The 13,015-nt window shown below is 35.9% G+C and overlaps 1 pseudogene; it reads right to left on the bottom strand.

The window, feature by feature from the left end:
• Nucleotides 1-11,103: 11,103 nt before the first annotated feature.
• On the bottom strand, nt 11,104-12,494 carry LOC148999820 (pEARLI1-like lipid transfer protein 3 pseudogene; annotated as a pseudogene).
• Between the last annotated feature and the right edge of the window lie 521 nt (nt 12,495-13,015).

Genomic DNA, 13,015 nt, shown 5'->3' with positions numbered 1-13,015 from the left:
GGGGAGGAGAAGTTGTGGAAGGACGGAGAACCCAAAGCTTCCTTAGATTTACTTACTACCTCTACCTATAAGGTTGCAACCAATGTGCCAGAAAGACATCCACATCTCGGCTGTTGGCTCTGATCACAATCCTATTTTGATCCATTGGTCAACATGTTTTAGACCATTCAGAAGTAGCAGCTAGACTATTTGTTGAAGTATGAATAATAATCAACACTTCAAAAAGAACTTTATTATATATAAAGTATGAGAACAGAAATTACAAATTTATTCACTGCACCCTCCATTAATTAATTACAAAATAAATGCTTAATATTGGCAAGCATTCATAATCCGTAAGGTTTTCTTTGTATCATCTTCAATTCTTTTTGGCTTGTTGAAGGAGGCGTTGGGAGCGGTTGCAACACAGAGGGTCATGATAACAACAATAAGGCGTTCCTGCCTCTCCAATGGTCGTAGCTACCATGACAAAAAAAGTGATCATCACCATCAGTTTCAAAAGAAACCTTGCAATACTAGCTTCCATGGCCATCAATGTTTGAGTGTTCTTCTTTTTTCCTTTGGGCGAAAAAGCTTGATCTGAACCTAGATAGTCTTCTGGGTTACAATTTATAGAAGAAAAAGTAGTAGAGAGCCAGTGAGAAAGAGAGGTAGAGAGATCATACAAACAAAACTAACCATATACTCTGAATATAGGATACTTGCTTTGATGACTTTACCACTCTTTTTCTATTTTTAGATCGAAGGTTGAAGCTGCAAAAGTCTCTATTGTTGAGTTTTCTGTTTTGAGGTAAGAAATATTTATTTATTTTATTTATTATTTGATTATTTGATATATTTTCAATGTTTTTCACAGTTTACAGTGATGAAATCATGTAATGTCACATAGGAAAAAACAGTTTTTTTAACCAAAATATGAAAAAAGAAAAAAGAAGAAGAATAATGGAATAGGGAAGAAACTTTGAGTTTTTAGGGTTTGAAAATAAAAGGTGATGTTTCGATGTCTAAAAGACAAGAATGTTCTTCCGATTGGAATGGTTGTGCGGTAAAATCGTTTCCCATTTTCACTAGCGCAAGTAAATCCTCTGTATTATGCACAGGCAAAATTTTTCTTGGCTTTGGTACATAATTCTTTGACTCTTCACTATTGCTCCATATTGCTATAATTTGGACATTTTTTTGCTCAGTGTAACAAAGGCCCACAAGGATCCCCTTCAGAATTGCTTTTGGGGTATTAGTATCTCACACTACACGTACTTGGAGATTCCAGCTCTTGAATTCATTCGTGTACCTTGTTGAAACGTTGTTGAGGAATCTGCAAATACACTTGATCTTACAATACTTCTCGAGAGCTGAAAAGTACCAAAGGTACTTTCTTTAAGGTATTTAGACACCCCGATTTGTGCAATACGGGTTCTACAGTGTCTTCACCCCAAGATCAGTCAGCCCAACCTTTAAGGTTGCACCCCAGAAAGGTTACTTAAGGTGTATCAGGTAATGTTCACTGCTTGACAGACAACAACAGGGAGAGAGAAAAAGAAAGAGGAGGAGGAAATTTTGGTGTCAATAATGAACACAAAAATGAGTTTATATAGAGCCCCAAAGGCTGTGGGTGAAAGGGTAAGGACACCTCTCTTTGTGAGGGTATCTTTCAGCTCAACTCTCTTGAGGAAGGTACCTCCAGCTGACCTCCCTATAGGAGAGTGCCACTCAAATGGCATCTCCAAGTTTTCACCTAGAAATGGCTTTCCGGAATAGGGCCCATGACAAAATGGGCCTTCCGGATCAAGGCCTATGTGACCCACGACCCATGACCCACGTCCCAAGTCATATAGATTTATTAATATTAATATATATCCATATAATCATGGCAAGGTCACAACAGGGTTTTGTCGCACAAATTAATATTACATAGGTCCTTACTATATATAAACCATATAATCAGATCCTCTCAACTCGATGTGGGACTAAATAAAACCATAGGATAAAAGACACAATTAAAACATATATTTAAATAAAATAATACAAAGTTGTAAACATATTTACAACATACCTTGCTTACATTAAGATTGTATTACTTTTAGGTCTACTGTTTTTCAAAGTCATACACATACATTGATTGGTTGATTTTATAAATGGTACTGGGGTGGTTTCTCCTTGCATTCCTAGATATAATGGAGGTGATATTTGCAAATCAGTTAACCAATGAGACACAAGGTTTAGCACCCAAGCCGGTTTAGGGTCTACCTGTTGAAAAATAACCTTATTATGTAATACCCAAATTCGATAACAACTAATCATCATAACCGAAGACATCCATTGCAACACAAGTTTATCCAGGTTTGAGGATTCAAACTTTGATCTCCTTCTTGGAGAAGTTGGTTTTTCACCAAATGAGCCACCCCTTTGGTTATATTAATGATCTGGTTTTATTCTTTTGAGTAATGATATGAATCAATTTCGCTTTGGAGTTTTCTAGCTTGGTCATCTTAGACTAGTCATAAGGACAGGGGCTTACATGCACAGAGGATGGGAAGAAGGGGAAGGGGAGGAGAAGGTGTGGAAGAACGGAGAACCCAAAGCTTCCTTAGATTTATCTACTACCTCTACCTATAAGGTTGCAACCAATGTGCCAGAAGGACATCCACATCTCCGCAATTGGGTCTGATCACAATCATGTGCCAGAAGGACATCCACATCTCCACAATTGGGTCTGATCACAATCCTATGTTGATCCATTGGTCAACATGTTTTAGACCATTCAAAAGTAGTAGCTAGACTATTTGTTGAAGTATGAATAATAATCAACACTCTCAAAAGAACTTTATTATATATAAAGTATGAGAACAAAAATTAAAAATTTATCCACTGCACCCTCCATTAATTAATTACAAAATAAATGCTTAATATTGGCAAGCATTCATAATCCGTAAGGTTTCCTTTGTATCATCTTCAATTATTTTTGGCTTGTTGAAGGAGGCGTTGGGCGCGGTTGCAACACAGAGGGTCATGATAACAACAATAAGGCGTAAATGCCTCTCCAATGGTCGTAGCTACCATGACAAAAAAAATGATCATCACCATCAGTTTCAAAAGAAACCTTGCAATACTAGCTTCCATGGCCATATCACTATTTGATTGTTCTTCTTTCTCTTTTGGGCAAACAAACTTGATCTGAATCCGGATAGTCTTCTGGGTTACAATTTATAGAAGAAAAAGTAGTAGAGAGCCAGTGAGAAAGAGAGGTAGAGAGATCATACAAACAAAACTAACCGTATGCTCTGTATATAGGATACTTGCTTTCATGACTTTACCACTCTTTTCTATTTTTAGATTGAAGGTTGAAGCTGGTAAAGTCTCTATTGTTGATTTTCCTGTTTTGAGGTAAGAAATAGTTTTTTCTCTTTTTATATATTTTATATATTTTCAATGTTTTTCACAGTTTAGGGTTGTGATGAATTCATGTAATGTCACATAGGAAAAAATGGTTTTTGTAACCAAAAAATGAAAAATAAAAAAGAAGAAGAAGAAGAATGGAACAGGGAAGAAACTTTGAGTTTTTAGGGTTTGAAAATAAGAAGTGATGTTTTGATGTCTAAAGACAAGAATGCCCCCATGGAAGATGTTGTTTTCCACCTTTTCAAGAAAGCATTATTTTCTTGTGAGAAACACCTACTTAAAGTGGACTCAAAACTATGCCAATTTGTTGATTCATGTTAAAAATGAAAAAGAAAAACCACAAGAGAGACTAGATTACATATACATGATTTGAGTTGTTTCTTCACCCAAAAACGGAAGAAATGAACACAAGAAACAAAAATGTTCTTTACCATAGAACCCCTTATAAACTACATTTACAGACCAGTTTAAACAAAAAAAATTTAGCAATAGAATAGTGGGAACACACCCATCCTTACCCCTCCTAAGTAGGTTCACTTCATGAATACATGTCAAGTATTCAAATGGTTCCATGCCACTAAGAAACTATGGACTTCCTTCTTCTTTTCTTTTTCTTTTTTTCTTTTTTCTTTTTTATAATAAGAATGAAAAGATTTATAATTACTTAGTGTAGCAAATACAAAGACTAGTGGTGTCAAGTCCAGTCATCCCTTCTTGTATTCTACAGATGAATTAGATGCTAGATAGATAAACCATTGTTGGGGTGTGGGGGATCTAATAATATCTTTAATATAAGTAGTTAGTTGTACCAAAAAGGGGACAAAGACTAATGGCCAAAATTTGTATTTCGGTAGCAAAAGTAGATCAAACACTTCTTCCTCATTGCACCAAATGTCAAAGAGTTGAATATTCGAAAGTCAGGCTTAATTTATTCCGTCAAGTAAACCAAACAAAAGTGCTTCAATGATATCTCCCTTCCCTAGTCCTCCTATGCTGACATACTTTATATGTCTTTCCCAAAATATTCTCACACTCCATCATGTGCTATTTAACTCTGAGTTATGTGCCCCTGCATGCATCAGAATTAGTTCCATGCCACTAAGAAACCATAAACTAAATCTGTTACAAGGGAATGCAAATATTTTGATGTAAAAGTGAAATTTATTTCCCCAAGAAAAATCTTTTAAGTGTTTGGTTGCAAGCATTTTATTGGTTGAAATTGATTCTCTTATTCTATTTTACCAAATAGGGTTGGGGGTCCTCCTCTCATTACCCTAGGGACCCTATATGGATGCATCTAGATTTAAGTACACAAATGCTAAGTGTCTAGAAGTGTTGGGCTAGATATCCCTATGAGTGCTACTACCATTCCGGTAGGGGTATTGAAGCCAGTTGAAGTCATACACATACATTGATTGGGTGATTTTATAAATGGTATTGGGTGGTTTCTCCTTGCATTCCTAGATATAATGGAGGTGAGATTTGCAAATCTGTTAACCATTGAGACATAGAGTCCAACACCCGCGCAGGTTTCGTGTTGAAAAATAACCTCATTACGTAATAGCCAAATTCCACAACAAATAATCATGATAACCGAAAACATCCATGATAACACAGAGTTTATCCAGGTTTGAGGATTCGAACTTTGATCTCCTAGTTGGAGAAGCTGGTTTTTTACAAAATGAGCCACCCCTTGGGTTTTTTTTTAATGATTTGGTTTCATTCTATTGAGTAATGATATGAATCAATTTTGCTTTGGAGTTTTTTTTAGGTCATCTTAGGCCAATCATAAGGACAGGGACTCACAAGCACAGAGGATGGGAAGAAGGGGAAGGGGAGGAGAAGGTGTGGAAGGACTGAGAACCCAAAGCCTCCTTAGACTTACTACACCTCTACCTATGAGGTTGCAACCAATTTACTAGAAGGACATCCACATCTCAGCAGTTGGGTCTAATCACAATTCTATTTTGATCCATTGGTCAACATGTTTTAGACCATTCAGAAATAGCAGCTAGACTATTTGTTGAAGTATGAATAATAATGGGAAAATTACATGATTAACTACTTTTAGGTTTCCTTTTACAAAAGTAACCACTCAATGTTTCACTTAACAAAACTAGCTAAAATTAAGTTTTCATTTACAAAACTAGCCAAAATAGTGATTTTTCATCCATTTGGACATTTTTAACCCCTAAAACTAAGCAAAATAAAGAGTGAAAATTACTATTTCGTTCAAAAGGAAAAAGTCACTAATTTTTCATACCCTTTGGACATTTTCATCCCATTTTGGTATAATCAATTTTAGGGGTAACAATGTCCGAAGGAATGAAAAACCACTATTTTGGTTAGTTTTGTAAAGACAAACTCAATTTTAGCTAGTTATGTTAAGTGAAACATTGAGTGGTGATTTTTGTAAAGAGAAACCCAAAGTAGCTAATCACGTAATTTTCCCAATAATAATCAACACTTTAAAAAGAACTTTATTATATATAAAGTATGAGAACAACAATTACAAATTTATCCACTACACCCTCCATTAATTAGTTACAAAATAAATGCTTAGTATTGGCAAGCATTCCATAATCCATAAGGTTTCCTTTGTATCATCTTCAATTCTTTTTGGCTTGTTGAAGGAGGCGTTGGGCGCGGTTGCAACACAGAGGGTCATGAAAACAACAATAAGGCGTAAATGCCTCTCCAATGGTCGTAGCTACCATGACAAAAAAAATGATCATCACCATCAGTTTCAAAAGAAACCTTGCAATACCAGCTTCCATGGCCATATCACTGTTTGATTGTTCTTCTTTCTCTTTTGGGCAAAAAAACTTGATCTGAATCCGGATAGTCTTCTGGGTTACAATTTATAGAAGAAAAAGTAGTAGAGATAAGCTAGTGAGAAAGAGAGGTAGAGAGATCATACAAACAAAACTAACCGTATACACTCTGTATATATATAGGATACTTGATTTCATGACTTTACCACTCTTTTTCTATTTTTAGATTGAAGGTTGAAGCTGGTAAAGTCTCTATGTTGAGTTTCCTGTATTGAGGTAAGAAATAGTTTCTTCTGTTTTTATATATTTTATACATTTTCGATGTTTTTCACAGTTTAGGGTTGTGATGAAATCATGTAGGAAAAAACGGTTTTTGTAACCAAAAAATGAGAAACTTTAAAAGAAGAATGAGAAGAGGAATGGAACGGGGAAAAACTTTGAGTTTTTAGGGTTTGAAAATAAGAGGTGATGTTTTGATGTCCAAAGACAAGAATGCCCCCATTGGGAAATGGTGTTTTTCCGCCTTTTCTAGAAAGCATTATTTTCTTGTGAGAAACACCAACTTAAAAGTTGGCTCAAAACTATGCCAATTTGTTGATTCATTTTAAAAATAAAATAGAAAGACCACAAGAGAGACTGGATTACATATACATGATTTGAGCTGTTTCTTTTCAAAAAACTGGAAGAAAAAACACAAGAAACAAAAACGTACTTTACCATAGAACCCCTTATCAACTACATTTAATTACAAACGAGTTTAAAAAAAATTAAACAATAGAATAGTGAGAACACACCCATCTTTACCCCTCCTAAGTAGGGCCACTTCATGAATACATGTCAAGTATTCAAATGGTTCCATGCCACTAAGAAACTAGACTTTTTTTTTTTTTTTTTGATAAGAAAGAAAAGATTTATATTACTTTGCGTAGCAAATACAAAGACTAGTAGTGTCTAATACAGTCAATCCCTTCTTGTGTTCTACAGAGGAATTAGATGCCAGATAGACAAACCATTGTTGGAGTGTGGGGATCTAAACCTGCTGATCTTAATATCTTTAATATAAGTAGTTAGTTGTTCAAAAAACATGACAAAGATTAATGGCCAAAAACCACGTGCATATGCACTTGAAATTTTGCTAGTAAAATTAATTAAATATAAGTATATAAAAATTTGTTGTGGTAAACTTGATCCGACAGAACATTCTGTCTTTCACTAATTGTGGACGATGTATAACATATATGATAGATAATGGGAAGACCAATTTTAGGGTTTGACTATTAAAAAAAAAATCCAATAAATTAGGCCAATATTAGGATGATAATGGAGAATATAACATATGAGATGGATGATGGGAAGACCAATGAGGTAACACCCGAAGAGAGAAATAGGATTATTTAAGGTCAATTTGATCTAATTAGGGTCAATCAAGGTAGGCATGCATGGGTGAAGGAAAACCGTGATAACTAGTTGGACTAGGTTTAGGCCCTTCAGGGTATCTTGGCTTCCACAATATTCAACGAAATTTTATCGAGGTTCATTTATTTGGACCATCCATTTCGTTTTGGATGAAGTACACATGTCCATAAGTCATATCCAAAGGTTCAGATTAAATTAAAATAAAAACGTTCCTATCTTCTAAAGCTTACCTCAACTTTTGGATGTGAGTAATGTACATATATAATTCATTCAGAGGAAAATGGATGGTCCATTTCTGATTGGACTTGATAAAAATCCAAAAAAAAATAAAATACTGGATTTGGATTTGATTTGGGCCTCTAAGAATGGACATGGGATTAAGAGACCCATTAACAAGTCTACTTGGTTTTAATCATTTATTTATTTTTGTAGCATGCGATTTTATTGAGAGGATTCAAACTTTCTATTTTTTTTTGGTTGAAAGAAATCGAAACACAAATGGACAAACACTAGGCCTAGCGGCAAGTACAAAAATCTTGGAGACACTAGGCAAGTACAAAAATCTTGGAGAGTTGTGTCCCTCCAACCAGTATCGTCTACTAGGTGTTGAGCATTTCTCACTAGATGGGTCACCCATATCAACAGTTCTTCCGATTGAAATGGTTGTGCGGTAGACTCCTTTCTCATTTTCACCAACGCAAGTAAAGCCTCTGTAATAGGCACTGGCTAAGTTTTTCTTGGCGTTGGAACATAATCCTTTGACTCTTCACTATTGCTACATATTGCTATAACTTGGACATTCTTTTGCTTAGTGTAACAGAGCCCCTCCAGGATCCCCTTCAGAATTGCTTTTGTGGTATTAGTATCTCACACTACACGTACTTTGCAAATCCAGCTCTAATGCACATCCACCAACCCCCGACAATATTCTGTCCAGTTCTTGATTTCATACGTGTACCTTGCTTACATTAAGATTCTATTAATTTTAGGTCTACTGTTTTTCAAAGTCATACACATACATTGATTGGCAGATTTTATAAATGGTACTGGGGTGGTTTTCCCTTACATTCCTAGATATAATGGAGGTGATATTTGCAAATCTGTTAACCATTGAGACACAAGGTCTTGCACCCGTGCAGGTTTAGGGTCTATGTGTTGAAAAATAACCTCATTACGTAATAGAAAAATTCCATAACAAGTAATCATCATAACTGAAAATATCCATCGTAACACAGGTTTATCCAAGTTTGAGGATTCGAACTTTGATCTCCTACTTGGAGAAGTTGGTTTTTTCCAAATGAACCACCCCTTGGGTTTTTTTGATGATATTATTTCATTCTATTGAGTAACGATATGAATCAATTTCGCTTTGTAGTTTTTTTTTGGTCATCTTAGACCAGTCATAAGGACAGGGGCTCACAAGCATAGAGGATGGGAAGAGGGGGAAGGGAAGGAGAAAGTGTAGTAGGACGGAGATTTGAACCCAAAGCCTCCTTAGACCTATTTACTACCTCTACCTATGAGGTTGCCACCAATGTGTTAGAAGGACATCCACATCTGTGCAGTTGGGTTTGATCACAATCCTATTTTGATCCATTGGTCAACATGTTTTAGACCATTCAGAAGTAGCAGCTAGACTATTTGTTGAAGTATAAATAACTTTATTATATATAAAGTATGAGAACAACAATTACAAATTCATCCACCGCACCCTCCATGAATTAATTACAAAATAAAAGCTTAATATTGGCCATCAAGCATTCCATAATCCGTAAGGTTTCCTTTGCATCATCTTCAATTCTTTTTGGCTTGTTGAAGGAGGCGTTGGGAGCGGTTGCAACACAGAGGGTCATGATAACAACAATAAGGCGTTCCTGCCTCTCCAATGGTCGTAGCTACCATGACAAAAAAAGTGATCATCACCATCAGTTTCAAAAGAAACCTTGCAATACCAGCTTCCATGGCCATCACTGTTTGACTATTCTTCTTTCTCTTTTGGGTGAAAAAACTTGATCTGAATCCGGATAGTCTTCTGGGTTACAATTTATAGGAGAAAAAGTAGTAGAGAGCCAGTGAAAGAGAGGTAGAGAGATCATACAAACAAAACTAACTATATACAGTCTGTATATATAGGATACTTGCTTTCATGACTTTACCACTCTTTTTCTATTTTTACATTGAAGATGGTAAAGTCTCTAACTCTCTATTGTTGAGTTTCCTGTTTTGAGGTAAGAAATAGTTTTTTCTGTTTCTATACATTTTATATATTTTCAATGTTTTTCACAGTTTAGGGTGATGAAATCATGTAATGTCAAATAGGAAAAAACGGTTTTTGTAACCAAAAGGGGGGGGGGGGGAAGAAAAAAGAAGAGAAAAGAAATTTTGAGTTTTTAGGATATGAAAATAGGAGTTGAATAGGTGATGTTTTGATGTCCAAAAGACAAGAATGCCCCCATTGGAAGACGGTGTTTCTCTGCTTTTTCAAGAAAAACAATATTTTCTTGTGAGAAACACCAACTTAAAGTGGGCTCAAAACTATGTCAAAACGTTGATTCGTTTTAAAAATGAAAAGAAAAACCACAAGAAAGAGACTGGATTACATACACATGATTTGAGCTGTTTCTTTTTCAAATAATGGAAGAAAAAAACACAAGAAACAAGAACTTTACCATAAAACCTCTTATCAACTACATTTACAGATTAGTTTTTTTTATTATTTTTTTTTTAAATTAACAATAGAATAGTGGGAACACACCCATCCTTACCCCTCCTAAGTAGGGTCACTTCATGAATACATGTCAAGTATTCAAATGGTTCCATGCCACTAAGAACTATAGACCTTTTTTTTTTTTTTTTTTATAAGAAAGAAAAGACTTATATTACTTAGCGTAGCAAATACAAAGACTAGTAGTGTCTAATACAGTCAATCCCTTCTTGTGTTATACGGAGGAATTAGATGCTAGATAGACAAACCATTGTTGGAGTGTGGGGATCTAAACCTGCTGAGCTTAATATCTTTAATACAAGTAGTCAATTGTACAAAAAAGGGGACAAAGACTAATGGCCAAAATTTGTGTTTTGGCTGCAAGAGTAGATCAAACACTTCTTCTTCTTCATTGCACCAAATCTCAGAGAGTTGAATATTCGAAAGTCGGGCTTGATTTATTCCATCACGCAAACCAAACAAAAGTGCTTTAGTGAGATCTCCCTTCTCCCTTCCCCAGTCCTCCTGTGTTGATAAATTTATCTGTCCTTCTCAAAATATTCCCACATTTCATCATGTGCTATTTAACTTTGAGTCATGTACCCTGCACGCATCAGAATAAATTCCATGCCAATAAGAAACTATAAACTATATCCGGTAGAAAGGAATGCAAATATTTTGACGTAAAATTGAAATTTATTTTCCCAAGAAAAATCATTTAAGTGTTTGGTTGCCAGCATTTTATTTTTCCAAGTAGAATTACTTGCACTTTTCAAATGAGAATGTAATTTTAACTTAACTATAAAAAATAAAAATAAAAACACTTGTACAATGAAAACCCAAGGAATTTTGGCTCTCAACTCTCTATATTTAATGAGAGCATTCATAGCCGAGCAAATCTATTCGTGCCTCAGTCTTGCACCTCGCAAGCCCAAAGTTACAAATGTTAGTTGTCACAAGCATAGCACTGGCCTTCATCACCTTCCCAAGCCTCCCTCTAACATCATCGATGACCCTGAATGAAAACTTCCAGAGATCTGCACTATCTCAGTTACCGATAAACTTGAGTACGCATTTGAGATTTAGAGTCGATAATCCTCTGACCAACTACTGGAATGCCATTACTAGAGGTCTTGCATAGAGCAACAAACCCTGGTAATCTCTCATGTGTTACCAAACCATGTTTTGCAAACCTTATAAACTAAATGTTCTCTCATATTCATTTCCCTTTTCCATTTCCTTGCAACCGACATACTCATAATGATATGCAAACAAGAACGTTTGTCAGTGAGAGAAAATATCTTGACAATAACTGTCTATCAATCCATATAATTTCAAGCAATATGAGTACCAATGAACTGTTCAAATTGTTTGATTTGTTGCAACAGTGGCAGAACTTTCGATACTAAATTGAGTCACCATGGCCTCTTTAAAGCTATTGAACCATGACAAACCCTTCCAGCTTTGAAATCCTGGTACTACTTTACTCATTCAGCGGCTACTTTAATTTTTACCTAAAAGAATTACAGGAGAAGTTGAGAAGGAAAATGAGGAGCCTTCCAGCCACCCAATCAATGAAGTAGACTAAGAATAACAACAGTAGAACTCATCTACCAAGCCAACGAACACAAGAGAGGAATAGAAGGGCAGCAAAAACTCCGGTAAGAGTGAAAGATAGAGTGACAATATAACTATATAAGGTGGCACAACAGTACAAACTAGGCACACTGGAAACCAGATGGGACCTTCTTTCCACAGAAGTTCAAGAGCAATGTCAAGGACACTGGTACATTGAGGTTAATGCCCAAGATGTTGGTCTTCAGAGCAGTACAAACGCAAACAGCAGCTTCAAGATCAACCAGACACTTGATGAGACTGCAGCAAGGGGTCTTGGGTGGTTTTCCAAATACTACTGTGACCAAGTTCTTCAGCACATTGGCACAAACACCAAATTTAAGGTGTCCTTTGGACATTTTCCCTTACTTGCAGGCTTAGGAGATGGTGATGGGTTCTTGGGATTTGGTTTAGGTGATGGCGGTGTGGGCTTGGGGCTTGGCTTTGGTGAGGATGATTTTGGTGGTGGTGGAGCTATTGAGCATTGGGAAGACACCATAGTGAAGAAGAGAAGGTTAAGGGTCAGGAAAAGGGCAGTTGATGCAAGTTGCTTGTTGGAAGCCATATCTCAAGTACTCAAAAATGGGTACGAGCTTGGTGGTTCAGTGAGTTTCATGGTTAGGGTTTTGTAGATAGAAAATGTGAATTAAATACTAAAATTGGACCCATGCATGTGAAAGCACATTAGATTGGATAAACCAACACTAGTGCATAGTTTTGTATGCTAGTGGAAGCTAGGGTTTTAATATTAGAAACAGATGCAGCAAGCTTTGGAGCTTTCTGTACATGTGTTCATTTTGATGGTTTCAGAAAACAGAAAGTGGTAATCATCCATATTTCATTTTGCTTTAAAGTGCAGACATTAGAAGAAGAAAAAAATTATGTGTAGAATCGCCTGTGGATTAGCATTTCCATAATGGTTAAGCACATATTTGCAGAGAGGAATGGAAGAAACTAATGTTTGCAGGAGACCACATGGTCACGGATACCTATAGATGTCACTTTTGATTAATCAATTCAAACTGGCTGAGCATGTATGTTAACAAGCATTGGTTCTGGGAATGGAGGCCGGAATGTGCTCCTTCACTTTCATCATTAGGGCGTCTGT

The sequence above is a fragment of the Hakea prostrata genome, chromosome 11 (genome assembly GCF_041222555.1).
Source record: "Hakea prostrata isolate BN-2017 chromosome 11, UWA_Hpros_2, whole genome shotgun sequence".
In the NCBI taxonomy this organism is placed as follows: Eukaryota; Viridiplantae; Streptophyta; class Magnoliopsida; order Proteales; family Proteaceae; genus Hakea; species Hakea prostrata.
The sequence above is the reverse complement of the archived record's forward strand: the minus strand, read 5'-3'. Positions and strand labels throughout refer to the sequence as shown.